Source organism: Marmota flaviventris, chromosome 4, assembly GCF_047511675.1.
Source record: "Marmota flaviventris isolate mMarFla1 chromosome 4, mMarFla1.hap1, whole genome shotgun sequence".
Classification (NCBI taxonomy): Eukaryota; Metazoa; Chordata; class Mammalia; order Rodentia; family Sciuridae; genus Marmota; species Marmota flaviventris.
Window position 1 is genome coordinate 24,956,749 of NC_092501.1, and position 22,731 is coordinate 24,979,479.

Genomic DNA, 22,731 nt, shown 5'->3' on the forward strand with positions numbered 1-22,731 from the left:
AGCTGCTGTCCTCCCACAGAGCTTGAGTCTCTATGGTGGATGACAGGCCCTGGCCAGGTAAATAAAGCTCTCTTTTGATTTGAAATTCAATTTTAGAGTACTTTCTGGAGTGACTCCCCATAACAGTTGGAAAGTCCAAACAGCACAGTGCCAATATCTGGGGAGAACCTGGCTTGCTGTATCACAACATAGTGGGGAACCAGAAAGGGAAACATCTGTGTGCAGAAGGGGCCAAGCACATGGGGTGGCCTTGCATTGTAACAACTCACATTTGTGAGAACTAACCTAGTCCTATGAGAACTAATAATCCCAGTTAAGGGTGGTGGCCCCCTGTCCTAATCACCTTCTGTAGTTCCCATCTCATAAAGATGCACCACCTCTTAGTGCCTCTAAATTGACTCATGAGGAAATAGAAAATATAAAAAATACCTACAATGAGTAATGAAATTGAATCAGTAATCTAGAAACTTCCAGGAAAGAAAAGTCTCAAAACTAAATTGTTTTTGTTTACTAGTGAATTCTACCAAATGTTTAAAGAATTAACACTAATAATTCCCTTTTTTTTAAAAAAAAAAACAAAACTGGGGATTGAACCTAGGAACGTTTTACCACTGAACTCCAACTGCAGCCCTTTTTATTTTTATTTTGAGACAGGGTCTTTCTGAATTGCTGAAGCTGGCCTGGAACTTGCTATCCTCATTCCTCAGTCTCCCAGGTCACTGGAATTGCAGGCATATGCCACCATACCCAATTAACACTAATACTTTTCAAATTCTTACAAAAAAGAGAGAACATTTTCTTATTTACTTATTGAATGAGGCCAGTATTGATATCATGAATCAGAGATGTCCTATTAAAAACAAAAACAAAAACAAAAAAACACAGATCAATATCCATCTGCATACAGATGCAAAAATCTTCCATACAATACTAATAAACTAAATCAAGCAGCACATTAAGAGGATTGATTATACATGGGGCTGGGATTGTGGCTCAGCAGTAGAGCGCTCGCCTAACACTCATGGGGCCCTGGGTTCTGTCCTCAGCATCACATAAAGATAAATGAATGGAAAAAGGTATTGTGTCCAACTACAACTAAAAAAATAAATATTTTTTAAAAAAGAGGATTATACATGATGACCAAGTGGGATTTATCCTAGCAATTTAGTGGTGGTTCAACATATGAAAATCAACCTATGTAATATACCATATTAATAAAAGATGAAATCACACATGATCATATCAACAGATGCAGAAAAAGCATTTTACAAAATCCAACACCTTTTCGTTATAAAAACACTATGATTTGAACCAGGCACAGTGGTGCACACCTGTAATCCCAGTGGCTCAGGAAGCTGAGACAGGATAATCTTGAGTGCAAAGCTAATCTCAGCAATGGCAAGGTGCTAAGCAACTCGGTGAGACGCTGACTCTAAGTAAAATACAAAATAGGGCTGGGGATATGGCTCAGTGGCCAAATGCCCCTGAGTTACATTTCTATCCAATATTGTATTGGAAATTCTGGCCAGGTAAGTAGGCAAGAAAAAGAATGTCTTCAAATTAGAAAGGAAGAAATAAACTGGGCCTGGTGGTGCGTACCTATAAACCCAATGAGTTAAGAGGCCGAGGCAGGAGATCACAAGATCAAGGACACCCTCAGCAACTTAGCAAGATCCCGTCTCAAAGTAAAAGATAAAAAGGGCTAGAAATGTAGCTCATAATAGAGTACCTCTGTTTCAATCCCTAGTACAAAAAATAAAACTATCCCTTTTGCAGATCACATAACTTCACTTATAGAAAACCCTAAAGAAACAAACAAAACAAACAAAAACTATGAGAATTACTAAATGAGTTCTGAGAGATTGTTGGATGTAAGAGGACTGGGAATGTAGCTCTTGAAAGCATGAGGGCCTGGGTTCAATCCCCAGCACCAAAAAGGAAAAAAAAAAAAAAAAGATTGCAGGATACAAGAGCAATATACAATAATCATTCATATTTTTATAAACTAGCAACAAATGATTTCAATCTCCAGTACTGCAAGTAAATAATAAACTAACAATGAACAGTCAGAAAATGAAATAAAAACTATTCCAGTAACAATAGCATTAAAAAGAATAAATACTTTAAAATAAATTTAACAAAAGAAATGTCAGGGGCTAGAGTTGTGGGTCAGTAGTAGAGTGCTCGCCTAGCATGCATGAGGCACTGGGTTCGATCCTCAGCACCACATAAATGTAAAATAAAGATATTGTGTCCACCTGGAACATAAAAATAAATTTAAAAAAAAAGAAATGTAAGACTTGTAAATTGAAAACTACAGAGTCTGAGATTGTAGCTCAGTAGTAGAGCACTTGCTTAGCATGTGAGAGACACTGGGTTGGATCCTCAGTACCACATAAAAATAAATAAATAAAATAAAGGTATTGTGTCCATTTACAACCAAAAAAATTTTTTTAAAGAAAACTACAAAACATCATTGAAAGAAATTAAAGACGATCTAAATAAATGGGCATATATCCATTGTTCATGGGAACTTAATATTGTTAAGATAGCAATGCTCCCCAAATTGATCTACAGATCCAGTACAATCTCTATCAAATCCAAGCTGCCTTTTTTTTTCTGTAGAAATGGAAAAACTGATCCTGATATTCATATGGAATTGCAAGGGGCCCCAAATAGCCAAAACAATCCTAAAACAGAGGAAACCTGAAGGATTCATGCTCCTGATTTCAAAACTTACTATGAAGATACAATAATCAAAACAGTGTGTGCTGCCTAATTAAAAAAAAAAAAAAAAAAAGCCCTACCCCTCCTCCCAACAGTGTGGTGCTGTTAGACCAGGACACAAGAAAAGACCACTGACTCCAATTAAAATCAAATTAAAGGGCTGGGGATGTGGCTCAAGCGGTAGCGCGCTCGCCTGGCATGTGTGCAGCCCTGGTTCGATCCTCAGCACCACATACAAACAAAGATGTTGTGTCCGCTGAAAACTAAAAATATTAAAATTCTCTCTCTCTCTTTCTCTCAAAAAAAAAATGTTTAAAAAAAAAAAAAAACTAAAGCAAGCTTATATTTCGACCAGCCGGGCTGCCTCTCTCTCCCAAAACTGAGGGAACAAGACAGCAGCAGCAGCTTTCCTGCAGCCCAGCTTTATAGCCCAGAAAGTTACACAAAGGGGGGTTACAGATAACAGAACTCTGATGAGCATCACACGAATGGTAGTTTACATTTTTTGCTGGCCCCAACATCAGAATTTATGAGGACCATTAGAGCCTCAGAGAGGGTCGTTGTCTGGCCAGGGAAGGCCAATATTTATGAGGTGCCACTAAAGTTTCAGAGAGGGCTGCTATCTTCAGAGAGCCAGGCATGGGTGAGTTCAAGGCACGGGCAGGCATTCCAAGCAGGTTCAGAATATGCAGTAATTTATAGTAAAGTCGAAATTAGCTTTTCATGGCTTTGTGGCGAGATGGCTCCCAATTTTGAGAGAAAATCAGGTTGGGTCAATCAATGCTAGCATAAGGATAGATCTGATGTCACTTGATTTTTCATAAGAGTGCATGACCATTCAATAGAGTAAGGATAATCTTCAAGAAATGATTTAGGGGCTGGGGTTGTAGCTCAGTGGTAGAGCACTTGCCTTGCATGCATAAGGCCCTAGGTTCAATCCTCAGCACCACATAAAAATAAATAAATAAAAATAAAGATATTGTGTCCATCTACAACTAAAAAAAAATATAAAGAAAAAAAAAGAAATGATTTAGGGCCAGGCACTGTGGTGTACATCTGTAATGACTCAGGATCACAAGTTCAAAACCAGCCTCAGCAACTTAGGGAGATAGGATTTCAAAATAAAAAACATTGGTGGAGGTAGCTCAGAATAAAGCCCCCCTGGGTTAAATCCCCGTACTAGAGGCAGTGGGGGGGAATGGAAAATTATATAGTCCTTGTGATAAACAATTTGGCAGGTCCTCCAAAAGTAAAACAGTTAAATATAACTCAGTAATTCCCCTAACAGGCATATACTGAAGAGAACCAAAGATATGTGTCTTCACTAAAACTTGTATATGGTTGTTTATGGCAGCAGTATTCATAATATTTCTGGAAACAACACACGTTATCAATGAATGAATAAGCCAAATGTGGTATATCTATAGAATGAAGTATTATTTGGCCATTGAAAAGAATGAAGTACTAATATATGCTACAACATGGACAACCCCAAAAGCATGCTAAGGAAAATAATCCAGTTACATAAGGCTACACAGATGATTTAATTCGTGTGCAATGTTCAAAACAAGCAAACATGTAGAGATAGAAAGTAAAATTAGTGGTTGCCAAGGCCTGGGCTTAAATGATATAAAGTTTCTCTTTGGAGTGATGAAATAACTGAAAATAGACAGTGGTTACAGAACATTGTTAATATAATAAAAAAATCTCTGGTTTGTATCGGTTAAAATGGTCAACAAGGTAGATTTTATGTGTATTTGATCTCAATAAAACGAAAGTCATTTTAAATTATGTATCTTTGACATGATGTGATGATATTCATCCTGACACATATCACTTCGGATTAATCATGAGAAAATGTCAGAGTAACTCAGGTTAAAGGATATGTTATAAAATGCTTAACCAGTACTCTTTTTGTTTTTGTTTTTGTGGAGCTAGGAATGGAACCCAGGGCCTCACATATGCTAGGCAAGCACTCCACCACTGAGCTACACTCCCAGCCTGTTAACTAACCCTCCTTCCTGAGCCCTTGAAAGACAAGAAAAGACCCAGAAACTGCCAGATACTGAAGGAGACTGAGGAAACACAGTGACTAAATACAGTGTGGCATCCTGGATTGAATTCTGAAACAAACGGGCATAAATGGAAAAACTAGTGAAATCTGAATTCTGAATGAAGCCTCTGGATTAGTTGATGGCATTGTACCAATAATGTTTATCATTTAGTTTTTTCTTTTTTGGTATACTGGGGATTAAACTCAGGGGTGTTTTACTATTGAGCAGTATCCTCAGTTCTTTTTATTTTATTTTTTTAATGTTTGAGACAGGGCCTCTCTAAATTGCTGAGGCTGGTCTTGAACATGAGATCCTCCTGCCTCAGCCCCCAGAGTCATTGGGATTAAAGGCATGCACCACCATGCCCAGCTTAATTTTTTTTTTTTTGGGGGGGGTGTCGGGGGATTGAACCCAGGGGCACTCAACCACTGAGCCACATCCCCAGCCCTATGTTGCTTAGCACCTCGATTTTGCTGATTCTGGCTTTGAATTTGCAATCTTCTTTCCTCAGCTTCTGGAACCTCTGGGATTACAGGCGTGTGCTACCGCATCCAGCTAATTATTTAGTTTTGTCAATGTGTTTTAACATTAGGATAAGTTGAATGAAAAGTACACATACAATCTTGTCAATTCTTCTGTAAATTTAAAAATTATTTCAAATAGTTTTTTTAAACCCCCAAAGCCTGAAATTTAATGTTACAGGGGCCTGATTGGAGCTTTAAAGTACTCTATTGGGGCTGGGGTCAGGGGAGATGTGTTACTCAGCTGCATAGCTCCTGCCTAACATGGTCAAGGTCCTGGGCATGAGGCCCTGGGTTTGATCCCCAGGACAAAGAATAAAAAAGAAAAAAATTTGCCTTTCACTCTGTAGATGGAGGCAAGTTCATGGCAAATGGATTTTCTGTGTGCATTGTTAAGTCACCTAAATCCCCTCCATCCATCCATAGTTCTATCACAATAAGGCAAGGAGGCCCCTGCTGCTGCTGCAGGGCAGGTTATGTAATGGAATCCTTTGTGCGGCCTGAAAAAGATGCAAAAGGGCAAGGGGAAATTTGGGCAAAATAAAAGTCATGAAGTCTCAAAAACAAATATATAAGTAAATATGTCAGGGAGTCTCTGATAGACATGAAGTTTGAGATTCTAATCACTTCTCTTTGAGATTCCTTGTTTTTAGAATTTTTCCAATGGATTGAAGTGGTCCTGAATAATGTTCACTATAGGAAAGTGGACCAAGAGAACCCACCAAGAAGAGGAGGAGTTAAGCCTGGTGTCGTGTGTGTGTGTGTGTGTGTGTGTGTGTGTGTTTTCGTGTGTTGGGAGGCAGGGAGTTCTTGGGCAGTGTTTGCTGGAACTGGAAACTCTCTGACCCAGCCATCACCACTGAACCCCAGGAACAATGATTAAGCAAGTTAGGGTGACCTTGGGAACTCAGCATGGAGCATCTCAGGGATCCAGAGCAGCAAGTTCCCTGCAGCAGGACTAGGGATGCATTGGGTTGTGCAGGGAGGGTTTTTATCAGCTAGCTGCTCAGTGCCAGTGACAGTGGCTGCAGCTCTCACAAATGGATTTCCTGATGAATGGAACTGTGTCTTTGGTTCTCTGTCCTTAAGCACTTAAAAACTGGCCCCTTTGGTTTGAGAAAGCAGGAATGTTAGATGTTAAACAACTCAAAGGGAGGAGAAAGACTTTCTGCTCATCTGTCATGTGGGTGGTCAAGTTAATTTTGAAAAGTAGAAGAGACATGACCTTATTTATGTACCAGGCTGGTGATTCAGGTCATTTCAGGTCGAGGCGGTTACATAAATTGAAATTGACCTTCTGAGAAACCATTGCTTCATATCTTCTGTCATTTCTTTAGACATCAGGACAGGATAGAGGAAAACAGGAACCTAGAGTGTATAGAGGGGCCCTTATCAGAAAGGGCCTCAGTAGCCCTCTATGTATCATAGTTTTCTGTTAAAGGGACCACACTATTCCCACCCACCGTGGGTTGAAGATTTTCTCATTACTTGGGACAATCTGCTTTCCATCCTTTCCTTCCCCATTGCTTCTTCTCAGACCCCAGAACACTAATTGCTCAGTGTTCTGTAACAAATGCCTAGTGATCCATAGATTCTATTTTAAATTCACTTTAAAGAAATTAATTAGAATCCCTGCTGTAGGAACTTGTGATTAATGACTTGGTGTTTTTATCGCATTTCCTGGACATGCAGGCAATGTCAGGGCCTGATTCAAAGGTTTGTCTTTCTCTGGTTCTTAATTAAGGACAGCATTCTCCTCTACCTTCCACAACCTGGCACTTTACTCTCTAAGCCCAGGGGTTTTCTCAATTCACTGTTCCAGGAAGGTGCTATCAATTGATAGGAGTTGGCACCAGGCTTGTGGGTTCAAACCCATACTTACTACTTAATAATTATATGATCTTGAACAAATCATTTAACCTTTTTGAGGCTCAGTCTTTGTCAGCTATAAATTGAGATAATATCTAGTTTTCAGTACAGTTGCATTAGAATTATCAAGAAGACTAATTAAGGGCACATTTGTGAAAATACCCAGCACTGAACCTGGCACATGTTAGGTACTCCAAAGAATATGGGCTTTAAGGAGCATTACAGATCAGTTTGGGTTCTAGGGACTGTGGAAACTTTTTTTTTTTTTTAACCAGGAAATTATGTCCACCAATCATGGCTTGGAGAGAACTCACCCCAGCTGATAATCCAGTACTGGCTTTGAGTTCTTGGTGAGGTTAAAGAAAGAAGCTGGAATGGCTCAGGAATGCCTTGTGGAGGAGGTGGAATTTGACCATGTCTGAAGATTTAGGATTTGGAAAAGCCACCTGTTGGAAAGTGGAACAGCATGAGCAAAAGCGGTAAGAGAAAGTTTAAGAACACAGAGAGGAGACTGGCCGTTCTGGAGCCCAGAGTCAGGCCTGGGGGCTATCTTCCAGTAGGTGGAATTTGAGTTTACCCGGACTTTAACTGACCCTATCAGCCCCAGAGGCGCCAAGGTGACCAGATGCTGTATGGCTCACAGTTACCACCAGGGGGCAGTATGACTCAACAGTGTTGCCCTTCAATGGTTGGTTTAGAACTTGTTGCTGAGGTCCTATTTTGCACCAAGGGTTTGCTCTAGGAGTTTAAAAGACCTGGCCATAAAGGTTATCTATTCATCAAGCTTATGTTTGTAGAACACTTTAAATGGAGGTTGCAGTAATCTGGTCTAACCCTAACCACAACTCTGTGTGATCTTTATGTATTAGTGTCATCCCCCTAGAGTAACTAGCAAGGATATTAAGTGAATTATTCAAATTTGTGTAAGTGGTAGGGAAATCTGAATTTGAATGCAGGGGCATAGTCTCCATCACTGCAAACTACTGCCCTTTGTTAAGCAGATAGGAGCTTAAACAGATTTAGCATGATAATAAGAGTTATATTAGTAATGATTAAAAACCTACAAAGATTCACTTTGGAAAGATGAAAAAAGTTCTGGAGATGGATGGTAGTGATTCTTACACAATAATGTGAAAGTACTTGTACTTAACACCACCAAACAGTATACTTAAAAATTGTAAATTTTATGATTTTTTAAAATATTTATTTTTTAGTTGTAGTTGGACACAATACCTTTATTTATTTATTTACTTTTATGTGGTGCTGAGGATCAAACCCAGGGTCTCACACAATCCCAGCTCCAGTTTTATGATTTTTTTAACATTTATTTTTTAGTTGTGAACACAATACCTTTATTTTATTTTTATGAGGATCAAACCCAGTGCCTCAAGCATGCTAGGCAAATGCTCTACCACAACCCTCGCCCCTACTTTTTATGTTTGTGTTATCACAATTTAAAAAGTGGTAACAGCTACATAACATTTGTTAACAGCAGTAGTTATTATATATTAGTAGCTGCCTTTCTAAAGTACTTATGAACCTATTTCTCTAATTCTTACAACCACCAATTGTGTGGTAGGTACCATTATTATTCCTATTTGACAAATAATTTTATCATCTGGTCTTACTTCTCCCTCCCTGCCCAACAACACTGGCAATGGTCTGCATTGATAGTCCTTGGTTAACTGGTTGTGAAATGTAATAGAGGGGAAATACCATGGGTTTTGGGAGTTGACCAACCTGCTATTGTACCAGCTGAATGTTGGTAGGCAAGGTACTCTATGCTTCTGTTTTTTCATTTGTAAAATAAAGATGATAATACTTGCTAGGCCAGGTCTTGTGGTGCACGCTTGGCCTGTAATCCCAGCAGCTCAGGAGGCTGAGGCAGGAGGAGTTCAAAGACAGCCTCAGGACCTTAGCGAGGCCCCTAAGCAACTCTATGAGACCCTGTCTCCAAATTAAATATAAAAACGGGGCTGAGGATGTGGCTCAGTGGTTAAGCACCCCTGAGTTAAAAAAAAAATTACTAGGAATGTTGGGATGAGCAAATAATATAATGTATATGTGAGATGCTTAGCATAGCCAGGTGCAGTGGTGCTCACTCACAACTATTTGGGAGGCTGAGATAGGAAAATCAGTTAAGCCTAGTAGTTCAAGGCCAGCCTGGGCAATGTAGTAAGTACCTGGCTATAGTAAGTACTTCAGAATGTTGACTGTTATTATTACTTGCACAAGTAGAGTACTTAGAAAATAATAATGAAAGAATGGGTGTGTCCTGAGGGGACTTGAAATAGCTCCTGGCCCCCTTGGTGGGTGAAGGAAAGTGGCTTCCAACAGAGAGTATTCAGTCCCAGTTAGCTTCATTCTTGGAATGACAGGGCTACCTAACATTTCTTGAGTCCCCCTGCATCATTTTACAAGCCCAAGAATGGAGTGGTTTTATGTATATTCATTTCTTTTGCCAGTCAACCAGGAAGCTGCCCTGAGAATCAGTCTAGTGTGGTAATGTTAGGGGACAGACAGATGAGGATGGTGGGAACATGAAGTTAAGAGAATAATACTTTAATATGGGCCCACTGTGCTCATCTGTCTGTTCCCAAACAGTGAGAGCCCCTCCCAGGGCATCAGGCCCAAGTAGTGACGTAAGAGTCACCTTAGCCCTCTCTAAGGGGCCCTCCCAGAAAACCACGTCACCATGTAGTTCTGTTCTGAGAGGTCTCACCTCTCACCCCACCTGTTTTGTGGAGCAGCCAAGAAGATCACGCAAACAGAGAGCTCAGCAGTTTATCCCAGCCTCTGGGTCAGGGGCTAAGGGCAGAGAGGGGAGGGAGGGGCCCGGGGCACCCTGCCACAGCTGCACCTTTGGTTAATATTTATTCTTTCTCCTTTCTCTGCCTGGAAACCAGGGGAAGGCCAGCCGTGGCTTGTAAAACAAAATCCCAGGGGCTGTGAGAAGCTGGTTCCTGTGAGATGACTCAGCACAGGCCTTTAAAAGGACAGGGAGCGTCCTCTTCCTGGATTCTGCGCAGGCCCATGAGTGTTGTGGGGGTGTTGTGAAGACCTCACTATTCATCAGCTCAGAGGGATTTTGTCTCCTAGGAGTCCAGGGAGGCCCAGCAGCCCTCAGCTCACTAGTAGGGTAGTAGCATCGGGTCCTTGTTGCAGTGTGATTCTTCCATGAGGAGACCTTCCCTGTCTTACCTGGATGCTACAATCCTTCTCCTCCCCCAGCTTTTGTCAATACTGTGTCACCAGAGTTTTTTAAAACCCATTTCATCAGCATACACCCAAGGGGTACCTGTAACTTGAGCTCCAAATTCCTTAGCACAGTGTGGTCCTGACCAAAATTATTGCTTTATCCCAACTCCCTCTCCTTCCTCTCACCATGTACACTGTACTCTAGCACAGGGTTTCTCTGTATAGTCTATGGACCACCTTCTTCAGCACTGAAGAATGATTCCTGGTCTGCAGACCTACAGAATCTGCTTCTGGTAGAACCTGGGAATCTTCATTTTAATGATGGCACAGTGCTTGTTTGTTTGTTTTATTTAATTTTTTTTTAATATTTATTTTTCAGTTTTTGGCAGACACAACATCTTTGTTTGTATGTGGTGCTGAGGATCGAACCCGGGCCGCACGCATTCCAGGCGAGCACGCTACCGCTTGAGCCACATCCCCAGCCCCTGTTTGTTTGTTTTAAAGACAGGGTTTTGCTTTGTTGTCCTGGCTGGTCTGGAATTCATGAGCTGAAGTGATCCTCCTGCCTCAGCTTCCTCAGTAGTTGGAGCCACTGGTGTGTGCCACCATGCCTGGCTCCATGGCTGGTTCTTGCGCAGGCTGGAGCTTAAGAAATCCTGTTCTGCCCATTGGATTGTTGCCTTCCTGGTTGTATCTGGGCAGTCTCACCCCTGTGCCTTCCCTACTCATGTCACTCCCCTTTCTAGAATGCCCTTCCCATCATTTTGGGAGTAGTCTGCTCCTCTTTTAAGGTTCATCTCACATGTCAGCTCTTCTGTGCATTTCTCACAGATCTGGGTTCTTTTCTCTGTGTTCACACAAGTCCTTTGTGCTTTCTACCCATATATATATTTTTTTCATTTATTTATGATTCCGAAGGACCGTGGATTTTTTTTTTTTTCCTCCTTTTTTCTTTTTTTCTGTGCTATGGTAGATCCAGCTCAGGGCCTCATACATGCCAGGCAAGTACTCTACCACCCAATCACATCTGCAGTCCTGGATTTCATTTTTGAATCCCTAGACCGAGCAAAGTCCCTGGCAAGAAGAAGGCATTTAATACATGTTTGCCGAATGAGTAAGTGAATGACTGGAGACCAGGTCCTGGTCTAACTTGGGAAAGTAGGTTAAACCCATTATGGAGTGACACATCCATGTTTGTCATTCAGACTCCTGCTTTACATTTTGTCTGCAACTTGGTCTAAAAGCTTGATCTTCCCTGGAGGAAGCTATGAGTTTAGATTTGACCAGAGGTATTTAGGTTCGTGATGAGTTAGGTCTACATAGAAATATTTTTGAAAGCCCAAAATTTGTTTGTGTGGGAGGCCAAGGAACTGCTTTCTCTTGATCTTTCAGAGGGCAGAAACTACCAGACATTCTCTCCACCCATAAACTGTTGTCGAGGATCACCCACATCAGAATTCTTGACCTTCTAACTCTAGTGATGTAACTGCCACCTCAGTCAAAAAGCCCTGGACCTTGTCACAACTGCTCTAGCTCAGAAATGCCAGCTTGCTGGTCTCTGGCCAGAACTTCCTTGCCTTCAGCTTACTCATTTCCCCCACACCCTGCTGACCTGCTCACAGACGTGGTGGCTGCCTTGGATCTCTTTTCTAAAACAGAGTGGCCTCTTCTTTGTTTCCACGGGGAGGTGCCCCTCCTCCCATCTGAAGCCAGTCCCTCACTTGGGCACTGGACTCCAACCTTTCCAGTCCCTTGGCACTGTGCATCATCATGGTCACATTCCTTCCCTTCTTTCTGACTCTTTCCCGACTCTGCATAAATGCAGTCAAGCTTCTCTCACCTCAAAAAGGAAACCTCCCTATAACCATAAGCCAGTCTCGCAAGTTCCCTTCACAGCACAGCTTTTCAAAACAGGAGGCTCACTCTCAGCCCCATTTCTGTCCTTACCACTCCACTTCCCAAGGCCACAAGGGGCTCCTAATTGCAAAATCCAACGAATAGTTTTCAGTTGTACTTTGTGCTTTGCAACATTTGACACGAGCTACTCCTCTCCTCTTTTCCTTTTTCCTCCTCCTCTGTTTTCAGTTTGTAAAGCACCCTCTCTGATGCCTTCTTTATGCAGTCATCTTCTCATTGCCAAATGTCAGTAGTCCATATTTTTCCTCATTTAGTCTTTTTAAAAAATATCTTTACTTTTATTTATTTATTTTTATGTGGTGCTGAGGATTGAACCCAGGGCCTCACGCGTGTGAGGCAAACACTCTACCGCTGAGCCACAACCCCAGCCTCTCATTTAGTCTTTTTTTAACTTTTATTTGCTCTCTCTGCTATAGCTCATGTAGATAGTCTAATGCTTACCACTTCCTGTTCATGACATCAGACATCTCTGAGGCTTTTTTTTTTTTAAGAGAGAGAGAGAGGGAATTTTAATATTTATTTTTTAGTTTTCGGCAGACAAAACATCTTTGTATGTGGTGCTGAGGATCAAACCCAGGCCGCACGCATGCCAGGCGAGCGCGCTACTGCTTGAGCCACATCCCCAGCCCCTCTGAGGCTTAATAAAATCAAAGTATCCTGCAAAATACAACTTATGCATAGAAAAGGTCCAATAGAGTGCCTGGCATGAAGTAGATGCTCTTTAAATGGAAGCACTTTGTAAGTTATTGTGTCTCATAAAGTATGATATTAATATCACAAATGTCTTTACCTCCAGCCTATGGGTTTGTTTGTTTGTTTATTTTTTGGTACTGAGGATTGAACAGGGGAACTTTACCACTGAGCCATATCCCCAGCCCTTTCTATTTTTTTTTTTTTTTTTGAGACAGGATCTCACTAAGTTGCTCAGGGCCTCACTACTTTGCTGAAGTTGGCTTTGAACTTAGAATCCTCCTGCCTCAGCCTCCTGAGTTATTGGAACTATAGGTACATATCATGCTCTTTATTAGTTTTTAAACTTTTTATTATGGTGTATTTTAAGCAGTACCCAAAGCGAACAGAATTGCTTAACGAATCTCCACATACCTCCGACCCACCTCCGACAAACATCAACTCATAGCCAATCCTGTCCCATTCACTCCCACCCTCTATAAAAGACAGGAGTTTAAAAGAATAATCACAATACTATTATCATAGTTTTAAATATCCAATCTTTTGGATATATATTTATACCTCTGGTTCTTATGAGATACTGCCACATGGGTGTCCCCTTGATACTTCAAATTTAACTTGTCCAAAGCTGAACTCACCACATTCTTCTCCCTTCCCTTGTGGTCTCTGTCTTGGTGCTGGTCACCACTGTTTACCAGTCCTGAGGTCAGAACCTTGGAGTGGTCATTGGCTCTTTATTTTCCTCACACCCCACCCAGCCAGCCACCTCCTAAAAATCTCTAGTTCCTCTCCTCTGCATCTTTCCCGCTGCAGTCTTACCAGGCTCTCAGCAAGTCACTGCTTTGGGGCATTAGCTTTTTCTAAAAAAAAAAAGAAAAAAATATATATATTTTGTTCTTGATGGACCTTTATTTATTTATATGTGGTGCTGAGAATTGAACTCAGTGCCTCACACATGCCAGGCAAGAGCTCTACCTCTGAGCCACAACCCCAGCCCCTGGGCATTAGCTTTCTAAATGGTCTGTTTATTCAGTCTTTCACCCCTCTAATCTATGAATATGATTGCCAATTTTTTCCAATTTTTTTTGTGGTAAAATTTACATAAAATTTACCATTTTAGCCATTTTATTTTTAATTTTTTTTTTATCATAGATGGGCACAATACCTTATTTATTTATTTATTTTTATGTGGTGCTAAGGATCAAACCCAGTGCCTCACATGTGCCGGGCAAGTGCTCTGCCACTGAGCTACAACCCCAACTCTTTTTCGCCATTTTAAAGTATCTAGCTCAAAGGCATCTAAGCACATCTGCGTTGTCATGTAACTACCACCACCATCCATCTTCAGATTTTTTTCATCCTCTACAATAGAAACTCAATACCCACTAAACGGTTACAGTTTATTTCTTTTCCCTCAGTTCCTGGCAATTTCCATCTGCTTTCTGTATCTGTAAATTTGACTGCTTTAAGTACCCCATATAAGTGGAACCATAGTATTTACCCTTTTGTGACTGGCTTATTTTATTTAGCATAATGTCTTCAAAGTTCATCTGTGTTATAGCATGAATTTTTCCACTTCTTAAAGCTAATTAATATGCTGTTATCTTTTTTAAAAAAATTTTTAATTGTAGGATGGACACAATACCCTTATTTTTTAAATTTATTTTTATGTGATGCTGTGGATTGAACCCAGAGCCTAGCATGTGCTAGATGAACACTCTACCAATGAGTCACAACCCCAGCCCCCCATTTTTTTTTTTTTTTTTTTGGTGGTACTAGAGATTGAACCAGGTGTTAGGTCGGTGGCGACTTAGTAGCAACTTAGAACAAAGCAGCCCATGCCGGAAAAGAACATCAATCAGATGCCGGCGGAAATGCCTGTCAATCAGCCAGATCTCCTGACTAACGCCTGTCAATCAGCAGGACCCCTTGGCCAATCCTGGAGTTCAGCCAACTCCCCTGACCAACTCCAAGGGGGCAAGGGACCTTAGAAACACCTTTTCCTGTCCTAAGCCCTTCCCTTCCTGCTGTAAGCCCCATAAAAGTCCAGTCCGGTCAAAGCGGTCGAGCTTCCACCAGTTTCTCCTCAGACCCTTCCCCTGTCCCCTCTGTGGTCTGATCGAGTTCCGCCCGGGAGTGATAACTCAATAAAGCCTGTTCAGGGGCTGGGGATGTGGCTCAAGCAGTAGAGCGCTCGCCTGGCATGCGTGCGGCCCGGGTTCCATCCTTAGCACCACATACAAACAAAGATGTTGTGTCCGCCAAAAACTAAAAAATAAATATTAAAAATATTCTCTCTCTCTCTTAAAAAAATACATATATATGAAAATGAATAAAAATAAAGCCTGTTCAGTGGCCCTTTTAAATCTGCCTCCTTTGGTCGCTGCCTGCCCCACCTGATCTGACATCTTGGTGCCGAAACCCGGGAAGGGATCTTTGGGCTTCTCCCTCAGGGGATTGAAGCCCATCCCTTCCCCCTTGAAACGAACTGGGAAATTTCTAAGCAGCTCTTTCCCTCTCCCTTCATCTGGGCTGACAGGAGTGGGGTAAATTCCTCCTTTCCCCTGACCTTCCAGACCCTTTCTGTCTGTCTGCGGGGTCTATCCGTAAGTCACGCGCGTGCCATAGGCCCTGCCCGTTCTGTTCAGGGCTCCGGGGACTGTGGAGACGTCCCAGTCCTCCTGAAAGCCCCCCGCCCCAACCAGATTGGCCAGCTGCTGGGGCCCGCGGAGGCTATAGGGACGCCACAACCTCTGCCCTGGCCCGTATCTGTCCATAGGTGAGTGCAGACAGAATTTGGGACGCATTCTTCTGCTCCCACTCATCCCTGAGGGTGCCGGAAGGTCATGGGAAACGCAGAGTCCTCTCCTTAGACCCCAAAGTCCTTTAGGTGTCTATATTCAAATTTTGCCAAGTTAGGGCTCATTCAAGAACCGCCTGGTATTTTACTGCACTGAGACAATGGGTCACAATGGCCCTCAGAAGGAACTGTTGATTTTAAACCCTCACTGAATTGGACAATTTCTGTCGCCGGACAGGGAAGTGGGAAACAACATTCAGGCTTTTTGAGATTCACTCCCGTCCTGCCCCCTGCCCCCTGCTCTCTGCTCCTGACCTTCTCTCTGCTCTTTGCTCCTGTCCTCTCTCCTGCAGCCGCTGCCCGCGGCCCAGTCTGCACGCTTCCAGTCTGCCTGGCCACCAGACACATGCGCCCTTCCTCCCTCCCTCGCTGGCTCCCCACGCATGCCTCCCTCTGCTGCCCTGGTTCCAATGGGCAGGCAGAATGGGTCCCACCTTGCTGCAGTGGGTGGGATCCCTCTGAGCCTCCTCCCCCACTCTGCTCACCTCTTCTACTGATAAGACCCTTCCCCCTCCACCTCCCCCACTCTCTTCTTCCTCTCCTGCTACCTTGATTTCTCCACCCACCTCTTCCACCGATACCACCCTTCCCCCTCTCCCTCCACCCCTCTCCCTCCTCTCCTACAGCCATGATCACCTCCACCCACTCACCCCTCTCTTCTCCTGTCAGTCCCACCGATCCCTCTTATCAAATAACTCACAGTTCCTTTGTCCTCTCAGGGAAGTAGCCGGTGCTGAAGGGATAGTCCGAATGCACGTCTCATTTTAGCTTCAAGATCTTTCCCAGATTGAAAAACGTCTTGGGTCCTTCTCTGCTGGCTCTTCTGCTTATATTAAGGAATTCTGATATCTCTCCCAGACCTATGATCTTACCTGGCACAACGTCTATGTTGTTCTGTCCTCTACTCTGACCCCAGATGAGCGAGCCCGCATTCAGCAGGCTGCTCGAGATCATGCTGACCAAATTCGTTTAACAGATATGACTCTCCCCACAGGTGAAGCAGCTGTTCCCCTAACCGAACCTAAGTGGGACTTCAAGATGGCCAACAAGGTCACTGTCACTGTGCTCGCATGGTCCAATATCTTATAGCAGGCATGCAAGCAGTTTCTAATAAGGTAATTAACTTCGATAAACTGAGGGAAATTACCCAGAATCCTGATGAAAATCCATCCTTATTTCTCAACTGCCTTACAGAGGCCCTAACCAAATACACTAAGCTGGATCTTGGGTCTCCCACCAGGACTACAGTGTTAGCAACCCATTTCATTACTCAATCGGCTCATGATATTAGAAAAAGCTCAAATGAGCTGAGGAGGACCCTCAGACCCCTATCTGAAATCTGGTGAAAATGGCCTTTAAAGCAGGCTCCATTGCAGAAAAAGGTAATACCCCCAAACCCAGGCCTTGGCAGCGGCCCTGAGGCCTACATCTCCAGCAAAAGTTTCATGGGGCATCCAGCATTCCTCTCCACCAGGGGCTTGCCTCAAATGTGGATGTGAAGTCACTGGGCTTGCCAATGCCCAAACCCATGGCCTCCTTCCAGGCCATGTCCCACATGTAAGCAGACAGGACATTGGAAGCGTGACTGCCCCATGGCCGGCCCTTCCTCGGCGCCTCTACGCAGGGGTATGACCAGTCAGGCGGTCCCTTCTCTTGAACTATTGGGGTTCACAGAAGACTGAAGAAGCCCGGACTCCAGGATCCCAATGACCCTCGCCGAGCCCAGGGTATCACTCCAGGCAGCGGGTAAGTCCATAACCTTCCTTGTGGACACGGGGGCTACCTATTCTGTCTTGCCTGCCCACTCTAGGCCTCTGTTTCCTTCCCAGGTCTCAGTTATGGGGATTGATGGCAAACCCTCCTCCCAAAACCGAACTGCTAAGCTGGCCTATGCCCTGGAGGGACACCCATTCACTCACTCTTTTCTGGTCATTCCATCCTGTCAGTTCCTCTCCTAGGCAGAGATGTTCTCCAATTACTAGGAGCCACCCTTCAACTATACCCCAAGAATACTACCACCCATCTCCTTCTGCCTCTAATCCTTACCCTCTCTAATGACCTGACAGTACCTACTGTGCCATTGCTCCCTGATCTAGTCAATCCCCAGATCTGGGACATCTCCATGCCGGTCATAGCCTCCCACCACAAGCCAGTCCGAATCCAGCTGAAACCCCAAACTAAATTTTCTTTGGGTCCCTAAGACTCCCCCTGCAACACTCCCATATTTCTGGTACGCAAACCCTCAGGAGCCTATCACTTAGTCCAGGAACTCCGCCTAATAAGAGGCAGTTATTTCCATCCACCCGGTGGTTTCCAACCCTCACGCTTTTTTTTCTCATATCCCCCCTTTTGACCACTCACTTTACTGTCCTAGATCTTAAAGCTGCCTTTTTTACAGTGCCCCTCCATCCTGACTTCTTTGACTTCACATGGGAAGACCCTACATTCTTTAGATCTCAACAGCTGACATGGACAGGCCTACCCCAAGGCTTCAGGGACAGTCCCTACCTTTTTTGTCAGGCCTTGGCATAAGATTTAACTGTTTGTGATTTGGGGATAGCACTCTCTTACAGTTGGATAGAAGCCTTCCCTACCTCCAGGGAAACTGCTGACACCCTCGCCTCCATCCCCATTGAGCAGATTATTTCCAGATTTGGACTTCCTACCTCCATCCAGTCAGACAACGGTCCGGCCTTCACTTCTCAGGTTGTTCAACTAGTCTCCAAAGGCCTCAACATCACTTGGAGGCTCCCCATCCCTCACTGACCCCATACAGTCATACTTCCATGCTGGGGCCCACCAAACTCAAGATTTCTCGCCAACCCTCTCCTTTTGGTACTAATCATTAATTTCTCTCAAGCTTCTAACCCAACCCACAGATGGCGCTTCTACATCCAAGCGACATGGCAACAGGATGGCACCACCCGCTCTCAGTTTATGGATCAAGGCGATTGCCCTTTCACTGGCTATAATTGGGCCTTCACCCTTAATGTTACTGGATTCAACCAGGCCGCTGTCCCACTTATGTTCAGCAATCCTCTGCTTCATAGCAGACCAAACTAAGGAATCTTGTAAGCGCTGGCCTGACACCTATGGCAGGTGCCCTTATAATTCATGCAAAAAAACGCTTTCTAGATAAGCCTTGCTATGAGAATCGAGCATACACCAAATTGACTATTTGGGACCCATGGAACCCAAAATGGGCTTCTGGTGTTGATGGTAAATTTTATTCATGGGGTTTTGCCAAACATCCCTCAGCCTCTATCAGAATATGTAGAACGTATATACAAGTGCTCCCTCAAATTCACATTCCAGGAGCAAGAGAAGGAACTCCAACACCAGCTGTGCCGCAGTCTGGCTGGGCACAAAATCACGAGCCACTCAAACAGGAACAAACTTTATTTTTAAACTCCTGCCAATGCCCTTTATGCTCTCGGGAAATATGCTGACCCACACACGCGGCTTTCTTCTGGACACACACTCCAACAGGAACTCCCTCCTCCAGAATTCCCTCCTACCGCACTTCCCCAACCAATGGGAACTCTCCAGGAGTCCCTTAGCAGGCCAAGGTGGACAGCAGGGGTCTAATATCCATAAGAATGCAGATCTTAACATAATCATATCATCTCAATGGCTTGCTGGCGTCACCTTTCAACCAAAAATGCCATGCATCATACTACTTGGCTATGGCTCTTAGCATCTCCCCCCTTCTGTTTAATTAAGCAACAAGCAATGTGGCTTAGGGACCGTGCCTGTTAGGTTGTCCAATTCAACATATGGTTCTTACCTGTCATCGGATGAACTGACCTATAGGCGTCAGCCTCCTGTCTTAGGTTGATACCACTGCAATTGGATCATACCCGTCACTGACTACCGGTCCAGCATATAGCCATACTTGTGGATAGGCCTATGCACCAGTGCGGGGGTGAGGTTCTTTGCCTCACCTCTGTTGGCCCCCAAATTTAGACCATCACTAGTAGAAGGGAGGAGGATACAGAAATGCCACGACACCAAGCCAATTTATGGCTCCTTTGGAAAAATTGCATCACTGGTGACACATCAGCAAAGATACACCAGCACTACCATAATTCGCTGCATTAACAGATAGTTCACAATGCATACAAGTGATACATAGTCCAGGCAAGTTCTGCAAGCAGTTCAAAGCAGAGGAATCTATCAATATGTCCATTTCCTCCCAAAATAAATCGACTCCTTGATTGAGCATTACTTGTTGAGTTATTATTCATTGATGCATCAGTTTATACAGTTTGTTGTGATAACTATCGAAGAAGCTGTAGTTTGGTTTCATCTTTGTCTTCACCGGCACTGGGATGAAAATAGGAATTCTGACAATGATGCTAAAAAAAATTATGTAACATTCCAACAGGTACTAAGAAAACAATTTTCTGAACAATTTACATTATCCTGAACAGAATTATTAAATATAATTAAAAGGAAAAGTGAAAGTAAACAAACAGATCTGTTAACCTCCTTATTTGTTCACATATTAAACAATCCTCAACAGCTGTTTACTCAATTTAAATTAAACCATTAAAATCATGTGAATAATAAAAAAAAAATTCGGATCTATTTTTTCATGAGCGCTCCTCATATATGATATATGGACATATGCACATACAGACATACAACACAAAACAGAAGTGTGCACACATAACATACAACACATAAGACAATAGTAAAGGCCTTGTAGCTTTACATAGGTGAAATCTCCATTGCAATGTTTAAAAACTCCACAGTCAAAAAATAAAACTGATCAGAAAAACATTAACCTAGGTCTGTATGAGCTCAAAATTAAAATAGAACTTTATGATGTGGGAAAAGGCAATAATAAAATAGATATTGAAAAAAGCATCCTGGTTAATCACTGTTGCAGATGTAAGAATAGCAAAGCTGGAGCTCTGGATATCAGCTGTTATGGATTTGAGTCAAATCATCTTCTTTTTGGTCTGTAGAAATTACTTTGGTTAGTCTCTCTGGAATCCAAATCGGCTGCTGTTCTCCCTGTGGAAACACACAAACAGAACCCTGACTCCAGACAATCACTGGGTCAGGACCTTTCCATTGTCCTGAACAATACCCCATACCCCTCTTTTTTTAATATCTATTTTTTAGTTGTTGATGGACTTTTTATTTATTTATTTATTTATATGTGGTGCTGAAAATCAAACCCAGTGCCTCATGCATGCGAGGCAAGTGCTCTACCACTGAGCTACAACCCCAGCCCTGCTGTTATCTTTTGTACAGGTCACATTTTGTTTATCCATTCATCTGTTTATGGACACTTGAGTTACTTCTATCTTTTGACTATTTATTGTGAATGCTGCTTATATCAATGAGAATGTATGTATATCTCTTGGAGACCCGCTTTCAGTTATTTTTTGGTATATACTCAGAGGAGGATTGCTGGGTCACATAATAATTCTATTTATGTGTGTGTATATGTGCGTGTGTGTGTGCATGTATGTGTGGTACTGGGGATTGAACCCATGGGTACTCTACCACTGAGCTACATCCCTATCCCTTTTATTTTTTATTTTAATACAGGGTCTCACTAAATTGCCCAGGTTAGTCTTGAACTTGTAATCCTCCCTCAGCCTCCTGAGTCACTGGGATTTTAGGTGCAAGCCACCATGCCCAGCAAAAGTTTTTAATTTTGATATACTCCAATTTATCTTTTTTCTTTTTCTTTTCCTGCCTATGCTTTTGGTTGTATCATCTAGTAATCTTTTAAATACACAGCTGTATACATAGCTGATCCTTTCATAATGCTTCTATGGTTCCCTATTTCAAACTCCTTAGCTTAATGATCTGGTCTCCAACTTTCAGGCTCCTCTCTGACAGCTCCATTCGCCCAGTTATACCTGTCAAATAATTCTGAATTGCTACATACCTTTGAGCATTTACCATGCTCTCTGACATTACCATGCCTTTATGGTTGCTTTGCATGAAATTAATCTACTCCTCTTTTACAAGGTCCTTCAAATACTTCCTCTAGGAAGGCTTCTATGACTTTTCCAAGAGCCAGGTGCCTTTTTGGCTTTCCATGGCAACCTCTGCTTAATCTTTCAAATAATTCTACGATAACTTGTAAGACTGTGGTTTATTTTTGATTTTGAGATGGGGTCTCAGGTTGCCCAGGATGGTCTCAAACTACTGAACTCAAAGTGATTCTCCTCCTCAGCCTCATGAACTGTGTGCCACCCACAGCCTCTGTGCCCCACTCCAAACTAGGTGGGGTTTTTTGGGTTTTGTTTTATTTTTGTTTTTGTACTACAGTGCTGGGGCTCTAAACCAAGACTTCTTGCATGCTAAGCATAGGTTAAATGCTCTACCACGGAGCCACACCTCCAAGCCTCCAGACTAGGTTTAACTTGTTGGCCCACCTGCTTTTTATCCCTCCCACTAGAGTCTAAATTCCTTTAGGGCAGATGTGCTCTCTCTATCTTGTCATCTCTATGCTGCTCAAATTTGGTTGAAGGTTGAGCTGGATTCTCTGCCTCTATTTAGTTGCTTTGACCTTGAGCAATATAGTTAAACTCCTGGGGTGGCCTCAGTTTTCTCACTAGGTTGTTGTGAAGTTTAGTTGAGATTATTATGTTTGTAAAGTACTTAGTGCTTACTCTGGCCCAGAGTAAATGTTTAACAAAAGCTAGCTATTGTCATCACTTGTTGAACTGAGATCTCAAACTCTAAGGAGCTGTATGATTTGGACAAAATTCTTAAACTCTATGCTTCAGTTTTTCCTTCTGTAAAATGAGGTGTTTGACCTGGATCATTTGTAGCAATGATTCTCAGGCTAGGCTGCACTTTGTAATCATCTGGGAAGCTTTAAAAATACTGATGCCAAGGGGCTAGGTAGGTAGTTCAATGGTAG

The 22,731-nt window shown here is 42.8% G+C and overlaps 1 long non-coding RNA gene across 1 annotated transcript; it reads right to left on the bottom strand.

Moving 5' to 3' along the window:
- Window positions 1-1,366: 1,366 nt before the first annotated feature.
- Window positions 1,367-16,702, bottom strand: LOC139705409 (uncharacterized). Its single transcript, XR_011707286.1, has 3 exons — window positions 16,537-16,702; window positions 7,486-7,617; window positions 1,367-6,670 (listed from the first exon to the last, which is right to left on the bottom strand). It is a non-coding gene; the product is annotated as an uncharacterized lncRNA (long non-coding RNA).
- Window positions 16,703-22,731: the final 6,029 nt, after the last annotated feature.